Source organism: Nanorana parkeri, unplaced genomic scaffold (assembly GCF_000935625.1).
Source record: "Nanorana parkeri isolate BGI_ZX_2015 unplaced genomic scaffold, ASM93562v1 scaffold259, whole genome shotgun sequence".
NCBI lineage: Eukaryota > Metazoa > Chordata > Amphibia > Anura > Dicroglossidae > Nanorana > Nanorana parkeri.
Window position 1 is genome coordinate 1,011,108 of NW_017306527.1, and position 11,465 is coordinate 1,022,572.

The following is an 11,465-nucleotide window of genomic DNA, read 5'->3' on the forward strand; positions in this document are numbered from 1 at the left end:
GGCGAGTAGTTTTTGTACATTTAGCCCTGCTGAAGCAGAGCTAAATGTACAGTAGGAGCCACTGCTTGTTTAATATATTTATATATGAGGAAACAAAAAATATGAGAATATATCTATATATGCAGACAGTGTATATATACTGTCCCGGCCCAGTAATAATATTAATTGTTTCCCCCTATCGAATCTGCCACTGGCCCTGCCGGCGGCGCCTGGGGCACATGCCCCCCCTAGCTTCAGCACTGCCCCCAACCACCCCCGTGCCTCCCCTTCCCCCACACTGAGCCACTATTACCTGGCTTCTCCCCACTTTTTCCATATCCTGCAGCCTGCTCAGTATTGGTACTGACGAGATGCCCCAGCTCCTGCTGGGGCATCCCGCACTGTTCTGAGAGCCGCGTATTCCTTGTGACAGCTGCTGCTTGAGTCAGTGAGAGCCAGCCTCCATGCAGCTTCCATGATAGCCCAACCTGCACAGCAATGTTGGTGGCCAGGGACCCAGTCCCAGTTGGCGACCACTGCAGTAGAGGACCATGTTCATATTATTCTATACATCAAATTCAAGGGTTCAAGTTGCAAAGTGTCAGAAGGTGTATTGGTGGAACACTAGTACTCGCCCAAATGTCCGATACCTTCCCCGATACCAGAACTTCCATCAGAGGAAGGTTTCCTCTGACCGGCAGTGCCCTAGGCGAACATAGAGCCGGCTCCTTGATGATTGGCTGGGAAGCCAACTTTCCAGCCAATCAGCATGGAGCCGGGCTTCCCGGCCAATCAGGAAGCCAGAAGGGTCAATTATCTCCACACGGCCTCCTGATTGGCCACGAAGCCGGCTTGATGCTGATTGGCTGGGAAGCCGGTTTCCCGGCCAATCACAATCGAGTCGGCCAAACAACATGGAGCCGGCTTCCCGGGCCATCAGAAAGCCGGGCGGCATGTCATTGCCTGCTGCCTGGCTTCCAGACAAATTGTTTATATTGTATACTAAAACTATATTCGGGCATATATAAATTCGTAGCCATTTTGTGCTCATCCAGTAATCTAGAAAATGCAGGCATGTCAATAATCTGAAACAAATGAGACTACTGAAGGCACTGTGGTCCTAGCTCAATATTACCTCAAGAATTGATAGGCTGCAGTTTCATCTGTTTACGTTTATTAATAAGGAGTCTGGCCTCACCAAGCATTGCTGATAACTATATTAGGCCACATTCACACTAAAGGTGGCCATACACTTTACAACCATCGCAAGACATTAGTCTTGCGATGGTTGTAAAGTACTTTAAAAAAACGTACGATCTGCCCATCTTGGACAGGCAGATCGTACTCTCGATCATCGCAAGCCCGCCCCCCTGAGGGGCGGGCTTCCGATGACCGCAATGCTGAACGGGCAGTGTGCGCGTGCGCACACCGGCCCGTTCGGCATTTGTCTCCGGAGCACCGTTCAAACCAGCCGAAAATCGTACGATTTTCGGCTGGTTTTCTAGCGTGCTCCTTAGACAAAAGACATGCGACTGTACAGTAGAAACGGTCGCACGTCTTCGTTCACACACTGCTCGATTCTCGCACGATCGCGGGATTTCCCGCGATTCTCGTATGAGAATCGAGCATTGTATGGGCACCTTAAGAGGGTTATTCACAAAAGGGTGAAGAGTTTGGAGAAGGCAGGAGAAGTGAACAACCCTTTAAGCATTTTGGACAGGCAGTTTTTACTGCATATTTTGAAAAAAAAATACAACTTAATCTGAGCTAAAAATACTACATGCACTATTTTTTTTCTTAAGGGCTCATTCACTCCGGAGGTGATACCATGCCATCTGCTGTGTTCTGAACTGCTACCAAACTGTTCAGTATTTTAACAATTAATTTACATCAATAAAGTCTGATATCACCTGAGTTATGCAGGAGTTTTGAAAATATGCTGCCATTTTGGGTAGCTGACTTGCAGTTTTTGCAGTTTAAAGAATAACAGGGTTATTCACAAAAGGGTGAAGAGTTTGGAGAAGGCCGGAGAAGTGAACAATCTAGGATAGCATAGCTGATTGGGAAAAATTCTCCAATTCAGCTCACTTTCCAGTTCAGCTATGCTATCCTAGATTGTTCACTTCTCCTGCCTTCTCCAAACTCTTCACCCTTTTGTGAATAACCCTGCAAGTTTACTTTTCTGACCATGTTATGTGTTATACCCATATTCAGGCTGTAACATGAAACATGGTCACATGACAACCCCAATCGCCCCCCCTCTCCCGTCCCACCACTTATCTGACTCACAGGGTCCTTCTTCCCTGAAGGCTGATGTTTTTTAAATTGGCCCAGCTGTTTATTTAATTTTTTTTTCTAAAAGATGGACTTTGCATTTAAGCAAATTGAATGGTGACCTTCAAAAACACATCACAATACATCTGAAAAAGGAGTTGATTTACTAAAGGCAAATAGACTTCACTTAAGGGAATTTTCCCTTAGATTAGTGAATGTACATCATTTCACTTTGCAAAGAATACCCAATCGCGTGCAAGGAATCTTCTTTTTTAAAAACAGTAGTTTTGCTTGCACATGATTGGATGATGGAAGTCAGCAGAGCTTCATACCATTCACTAAGCTAAGGGAAAGTTCCCTTGAAAAGTGAACAGCCTATTTGCCTTTAGTAAATCAGACCCAGTGCGTTTTAAATCACGTGCAATGCATTTTCAGTTAGAGTAGCTTGTGAATGTGAACTAGGCTAATTTAATTAAATTGGCTTACAGATTTTGAATTTTATAATCCTCGAAAAAGTCCACTAAACTAAATGAGCCCTAAAGACTGCAAACATACGGGTCTATTCACTAAGCTTCCGAGGCAGCCGAGTGAACAACCGACCCCAAGTGAAGTGAGCCGAACACTGTTCTGCTATTCACTTCAGGCTTGTACGGCTGATTTCAGCCGCATATCGGCTGAAATGAGCCGTACATCGGCTTGCTTCGCATGTTTGGAGATCAGTGTTCCTGGTTAGCAGGTAACCAGGGATGCTGATCTCTCTGCATGTGGCCGGAGCCAGCCGCAAAATCACGGCTGGCTCCGCCCAGCTGTCAGAAGCTTGGCCAGCTTCGGCTTTCAGCGCGGCTCAGCGGTGCTGATGCATATGCGTTCGGCTCGACTCAGCCCCTCAGCCACCTTCGGGAGCTGTACAGGCTATAGTGAATAGCCCGTATAGCACCCCTTCGGTTCTACTGAACCGAAGGGGTCCTGGGGCCGAAGCTAGCCGAAGGATCAGCCGAAGCTACGGCTAGATCCTTCAGCAGCTTTGTGAATAGACCCCATAGTATTGTGTTGTTTATTTGTATGTTTTATTTACAAGGGTCATTGATGAGGCTTCAGTTTATATCCATTACCAGAACTGACCATTATTTTTCCTTTGAGCCCATAGACACCATCCAGCCACTATGTTACAGTTATTATTCTTTTCTACTTTTCTACTAAATCACTAATGGCTTTGTTTCTTTTCTTTATTATTATTATTGTTATTATTATTATAAAGGATTTATATAGCGCTTTACAATATAAGGAAGACATTACAATTACAATACAATTCAAGACAAGATGGTAAGGAGGGCTCTGCCGATGAGGGCTTATAATATGTACTGTATGGAATATGTATAATTTGTATTTCCATCATTCAGTACACAGAACCATTTGGCAAGTAAACATACTTGGATGGCCCATACTCAGTCCCGTTAAGAAGAATGTAATAGAATGAAAAGAGAAACATGTGTAAGGAGTCTTCTCTTCTTGCAAATGTCTGTCCTACTTACTGGGCAAACTTTTACACAAATGGATCATGGCTGATGGATTTATGGAGTATATCCTGTTATTCTTTGTACAAAGAATCACTCACTTGTAGAAAATGTTTATTGTAGAGCTTTTTTATATGTCACATAATTCAAGTCTGAAAAACAAAACAGTGTGTAACAATGTGGTGACATCTATGCAGTGATGCCAAGAATTAGATCAAAGACTTAACTGTATCTTTCAACAGTACTGCTGTAAAGTATCCATCAAGTCAAGAGAGGACAAGTAATAAAATTATAAGACAACTTCTGTGTGGGCTTTGCCCTTCATTTGTTAATAAGACTGACTGAGGATTTATGTTTTCAGTGTCTCACTTTCATCAAAGACCAATGCTGTAATTTGTTAATAAACACCCTCAAGGAGATCAAGATGGAATAGACCATGGTGTAGAGAGGACTGACTGATAGTTATGCTAATCTATACGTTCATATATGTGCATTGCAAAACAAGTGGACGTGTGTTTGAATCTATTTCAGTTATATTGACTGCACAACATTTGAATATATGTGGTATACAGCTATGTCTGTATTTATTTTCCCCAAAAAGTCAACTATAGGCCAAAAACTTCACCACTTGGATTTAGCTAAATATACTGAATGATCGAGTTTTTGCATCAGTGGATTTTTTCTTCCCTGATGGCACGTTCATATTCCAAGATGACAATGTCATCGGGCTCAAATTGGGAAAGAGTGGTTCAGGGAGCACGAGACATCATTTTCACACATGGACTGGCCACTACAGCAGGGGGGTATTTACCACGAGGCAAACAAGGCGTTTGCCTAGGGCGGCACTTTCCTGGCGGGCGGCACTTTCCTGCGGGGCGGCCCTAGGCAAACGCCTTGTACCGCAAACGTCTGTCTGACAGCCTGTATCCTCCCGTCCCAGAACGAAGGAGGAAATTTGTGAGCGATTGTGGTGCTTTCTGGAACGCAACACAATTGGTGTGAACAAGCCTTAGGGGTAGCCTTGCCTAGGGCAGCAGCAAAGTTAAATAAGCCGCTGGCTACAGAGATACAAAAAGTTCCTTAATTACTGTAAATGGTGAGATGAGGCAAAAAAAAAAGAGCAGCATTATCATCAATGGAAAAATGTTCATTACAGAAATAAACTGAGCCCATGTCATAAGATTTCCCACACATTGCAAACATCATAGACTATTGTCTTTTTTAAAGCTTTGCTGGTTCCACAGTTTACACATTAGCACAATACTACTGCACAGCACTCCAACTTAACATAACCTTGCATGTTTAGGTTTTATGAGAACATAAAGAGCACCTATATTGACACAAATATGGAAGCTTCAGTTGCTGAAAGCACAGCTCTACCAATTGTTAAAGTGGACCTTTACCCATATCTTTAAACTAACAACAAACACACCTTTAGAAATGTTTAGTAATGACAATCTACAAACACTTCTAGATAATTTCACGCGTTGTATTCTTTGAAAACCTAATTTCTCTTTTCGTCCCCGGTCTTCTGACAGTGGCCATGTTTACTAGGGACCGATTACTAGCTCTCCATTTACTTCCTTGATTTCTGGCACATGTGACTAGACATGTGACTAGGACATGTGACCATGCACATCATCTCACGGGAGGAAAATGCCTTTTCCTGAGAACTTGTGAGATTACAGATGAGATTTCCCAGCAATGCTCTGCTGATGACAAGGCAATTCCAGTGTGCATTGCTTTGGCAAACTGAAGTCATTTTTCCCTTTCAAAGCAGGAAGTGAATGCTCTGCAAGTGTGAGTATTACAAAATCACAGCATTTTACACCTGACATGTCTATTTTATTATTATTCATCATACATAGAGGGATGCATTGGTAGAATTTGATTTTTGAGTGTAAAGGTTCGCTTTAAGTTCAAAATAAAGTGCCTGCAAGCTTAAAATAAAAAAGCGGTCTTAACTGCAATACTCACCTCCTTTCTAATGCTGTCCACCACAGACTCACCACTCTGCAATCCAGTGCTGCTCCTCTTCTGGGTTGAATGATGCCCAGGGGGTACCCCAACTTACTTCCTGTATACCCAGAGCACTTTAGGCTCACCCCGCGGGCGTACTTTATCTTGCTGGCATGGGTACACAATACTCCTGGGCAAAACAGTGCTCACATACCATTACATAAGTAATACCCAGTCTAGAAGTAAGGACTGCCCAGTACCAGAGGAAAAAAAGGCAGAACCTATGGCATCACATGAATGGCCTGAAGACTGAAAGATGTTAGGGTATGTATAAAAGGATAATGGGGGTGGGGCCTATTTAGCATACAAAATCTTGAGTATGTCTTGAATTGCTTTTAAAGATTTAGGCATAAGGCCCCTTTCACATGGGTGCCTGTCAGTTCCAGATCCCCCTGCTGATCGGAGCAGAATCAATCAGATATCACCTGATCCATCATGATCAGATCTGCTTAAAAGGAACTCCGTTCGTTTTGGTTTTCCGGACCTGAACAGAGTTAGGGATAATAGGATGTAGACGGTTGCACGTAAACTTACCCCATAGCCTAACATTGCAAGATGGATGCTAAAACTGAACTTACCGGACCCATGTTAGGGCTATGGGGAGTCAAATGTAAATGGACATCGTTCCATTTACATCAGACTACTCCTGATCCGGCACGATCAGGTGCGCCACAACATTACTCTGTTCCTTTTCCGGACCTGAACAAAGTCAGGGATAATCGGATGTAAACGGTCACACGTCCGTTTACATCCTATACACCATAGACTAACATTTGGGCTTTCAATCAGATCCGCCTGAAAAACTGATGGGATCGCCCATCTGACAAGGGCCTTATGCTGTCAAAATTTGCTACGTAGCAATAAATCACCTCTAATGATGGATGATGAGTGTGAATTTGAATAGTCAGTGACAAGGAACAAGCATGCAGCCATTTGAAGTGAACACTAAGTAGAACATTTTTAGGGACATTTGCTATGTAAAAATAAATCACTTCTAATAACAGGTTTACCATGTGTGGGTGGTGCTGCTTTAGTTAAAACTCTTACGTTTATTCATCCCAGAGAGTACAGTCCTGGCTCTGGTGCAGTGATAATATCAGGTCGCTCGCTCTCCACCTTGTCCAGTCATAAAACATTTTGCATCCTTTTCACACAATATAAAGCATTTTGTAAAGGGATTAAGGGAAGGGGCGGATGAGCATCACATATCCCTTCAACACCTTGTATCCTGTAAAAAAAATACAAGACATTTAATGAAAGGTCCCGTTATCATTACTGTACTATCACCGGAACTGTAAGTTACAGTACTCTCTGGGATGAGTGAAAGTAAGAGGTTGAATTAACACAGTACCTCCCACACCCTGTACACCCATTATTAGATTATTTATTCTTACTTGGCAAATGTCCCAAAAATATGTTTTCTGGAGTCCAGCTTTAAATGGCTGCATGCTTGTTCCTTTTCAGGACTGAATCACTGAATCAGGAAGACAGTGCAAGAGCCTTCACCTTAAACAAAAAGTCAGCTAAGCTCCTACATTTATGTCCTTACAGGTTCTCTTTACAAAGAAGAAAAGCATCTTACTAGTTAGCAATCTGAGATCCAGCCAAAGGCAGTTTTCTTCTGTTCCATATGTCAATGACCAGAGATTTAAAAGACTTCTCTGAACAGAATATATCTTTTTATTGACCTTTTTATCCATGACGGGACCTTTCTTAGAGCACAAACTTGTATGAGCTTTGCCTAAATCCATAAAACACCTGTTATGATTTTAACCTTACAAAGACGTTCTACTAACTTCCTTTGAATAGGATATATGGTCCAAGAAAGTATTTGAAAGTGAGCCAAGTGGTAAATTCCACGTCACACGGAAACGCTGGCGTATGTAACACATTGTGCAAGCAGCACTACCACAAACTTGAAAACATCTGTGTTTCCAGCTGCTTTGCAGGCTCCTGGGATGTTATTTTGTGGGAACGTTAACTTGGTTTTAAGTAACTTTACAACATGGAGGTCACTGGGTCTAGAGCATAGAGCATGTCCAAATATAATAAAAGGAAAAATAATTAAGCATAGGTTTGCTGTAGAAATTAGAAACACACAAATGTATACATTTCCAGGAAAATACAAAGAGCTAGTGCTTTATTTACTGAATATCAAACTGTAATATTGCTTCTACTAGTTGCTGGATTTCAGCTGTCATCTGTCAAGAATACTGCTAAATGCTTGTTTTCATCTAGGGTCTAAAAAAACAAAGATATACTCACCTGAACCACAAACCCATGGGGCGGTAGACCGGTCCCTGCAGCCTCACTCCCTCTCCACCCCAGTGATGAAATGTCCCTCGACATCCTCACCCCCCTAATACACTGTATTAGACATGATGATTCACGGATCCTTAGACTGCTGGAGCAGAGGGGGAGAGAGGCCAGGATGACTGGTCTAGGAGACAGGCAGGACTGAAGATCAGGTGAGTATCTCTGTTATTTTTGCCTTTAGACCAAAACGAGCACTTAACCCTTGCAGTGTGGGAATAGCCCCACTGCAAGGGTTACGTTTTATTCTGCCTGGAGTTCTCTTTTAAGTATTTTGTTGCAAACAGAACTAGTTGTGCTATTTGTTGCATGGACGCGAGACAGATTTCTGATGAGGATCTACAACACTGTTCATGAATTTCAGGCTTTGTGTTCTTAAGAAAAAGAAAACATTTAACTATATGTTTGAAGCTACAGAGTGGGGAAGAAAATGGACATTTAATAAGAACCATTTATGTATATTATTTAGTAGCATCACTGTCTGTGTAGTGTATTGTTACTGTATACAATATTTACCTGGTGTCAGTATAAGTTGACTGCTACCACTTTGTATATTCTATCGGTGAATAAAATGGTTTCTATTTAAAAGCATGTCATCATTTCTATCTTAGCAATGGTTTCCTGAGCAGGAGTGAAATCTTGTGAAGTTTAGTATCAAACATCTTTAAGAGAATGTGGTTTCATCAAGTCTAGATATGTAAAAATAAATAGGAATACTGATGTTGAATCCAACATTGAAATGCTCAGCTAAAGGTGTCCATACATGGGGAGATTTTCTTACCCTCATCCAAAAACAATTTTAAATCCTGCATGTAATGTAGTAGTAACAGAGACCAGACTGCAACCACATGCATTACTAATAAAGTCTGCTTTTGTCCCTTATATCCGCCTACCCTGCACAGCCATGCATTTATTAAGAAATAAATACATGTTAGTATGGAGATACAGTGTTACAATTCAAGAGACCACTGAAGGGAATTAACTTATTCATGTAAGTATTGATACTATGGGGATAACAATGGTTACTTTTCCATGATCATTCTCACCAGTGATCTCTTGAATTTGATCTCGTTACTAACATGTGCCTACAACCATCTAGTGACCATAATTTGTTAATTTTCCCATTCACTCTGTTCTGTATAAATGAACCTATTTAAGAACATTCATAAAGATCATTGAAGAACATTTGACCAGAAGAGAAATTACAGTAAGGATATTTTTTTGTCCCATTCTTACAACAGTTTGCAGTTTTGATGGAAACAAAATGGGAAAATGTTATACCTAGACCACTTAGAGGACAGGTTTGCTTAAAGGAGAACTATGACATGAGTGATTTCCACTCACCTCATAGTTCTAGCCGACCTTTGACAATGAGACTGTCACAGGTCGGCTCAGTAGATCGGGAGGTGAGAGAACACATACCGGGGTCCCTCACCTCTCGATCCTGTCACGGCTCTCTGCCGTGACAGGGGGAGGGGCTGGATTCCCCTCTCCGATCTGCCAGCGCTGACTGGCGGAACGGACGGGGGAGGGGGCGGGTACAGCTGGCTCTGCCTCTAGATAGGCAGAGCCAGCTGTCACTCACGCAGCTAGGCGGATCCCGTCATCTACGTCGGGATCCGCTCCAGGTGCGGCGTCTCAGTATACAGCTCGCGGTATACTGAGCTTAGGGTAACGGGAGGACGCTAGTTTGTGTCCTCCCGTTACCCCAAGGAGAACTATGGGAAAAAACACTGACCCCATAGTTCTCCTTTAATGGATACAACAGTTTGCAGTTTTGATGGAAACAAAATGGGAAAATGTTATACCTAGACCACTTAGAGGACAGGTTTGCTTAAAGGAGAACTATGACATGAGTGATTTCCACTCACCTCATAGTTCTAGCCGACCTTTGACAATGAGACTGTCACAGGTCGGCTCAGTAGATCGGGAGGTGAGAGAACACATACCGGGGTCCCTCACCTCTCGATCCTGTCACGGCTCTCTGCCGTGACAGGGGGAGGGGCTGGATTCCCCTCTCCGATCTGCCAGCGCTGACTGGCGGAACGGACGGGGGAGGGGGCGGGTACAGCTGGCTCTGCCTCTAGATAGGCAGAGCCAGCTGTCACTCACGCAGCTAGGCGGATCCCGTCATCTACGTCGGGATCCGCTCCAGGTGCGGCGTCTCAGTATACAGCTCGCGGTATACTGAGCTTAGGGTAACGGGAGGACGCTAGTTTGTGTCCTCCCGTTACCCCAAGGAGAACTATGGGAAAAAACACTGACCCCATAGTTCTCCTTTAATGGTTCACTATACCCAAAAGAGACATTTCAGTTAAAAAGTTAAGGCAGACTTAGTGACTACCATGCTTCTGACATCTACTGCAGTGTTAGGCAGAATGATAATACTGCCATAGTGCTTCTTCTTGTTTTGCAATTATGGGTGTTCCACCTAGCATTAGGTGTGTCATATCTGCCTATTGCATGCTACATAATACTAAAATGTCCAAAATGACGATCTAATACCATCAAGTTGGCTTTAGTAGCACTGCTTATATTCTAGGGGTGATGGTTACTTTTGTGTGCAAATGCTCACTTTTATACTGACACTGCCCTCTTGTGGAGTTTCTTAATATTGTGTACAAAAGGACAAAAATTTAGTTTTTAGTTGCCAGTTACACTTAAATTATAAATCTTTTTTACCATATTCTTAATGTATAGGTTAAACAATTTGCAGTGAGGATACATCAGATGCAAATAAAGCTCAACTCCAGTCAAATATAAAAGGCATACATTGAAGCCGAACATACTTTGGAGCAACAGCATAACATACATTAAAGCAGGGCAAATCAAATCGTAACCCTTGCATTGGGGCTACCCATGTACTGCAAGGGTTAGGTGCTCATTTTGTCTAGGGAGATACCAATAAAATTTATACTCACCTGAATCACGATCTCGGCTGGCTCCTACACAGTTCACTCCAGCCTCTCTCCTCCATTCCAGTGGTGGGATTTCCCTCAGTGTCCTCACGTTATATACACTGTATAGAACGTGATGACTCACAGAAGCTTAGACTGCTGGAGCGGAGGGGGAACAAGGCTGAAGGGACCAGTCTAAGAACAAGTTGGGATAGTGGTTTGGGTGAGGATAACTGTTTTTTTAGCTCCCTAGACAATATGAGTTGGTAGCCCCATTGCAAGGGTTAGGATTTGATTTGCCTAAAGTTCTTTTATGCAGATTTGACCATCAAATATATTAAATGTAAGCAGTGTGATTACTCATATTTGACTTGGTATCAGGTTCTAGCAGTCTACTGTTAATCAAAGCTCAGAGGGGAGAAAAAAAAAAGTCCCCTAAGCGGGGAGGGCTTGCAAGTACGATCTGCCT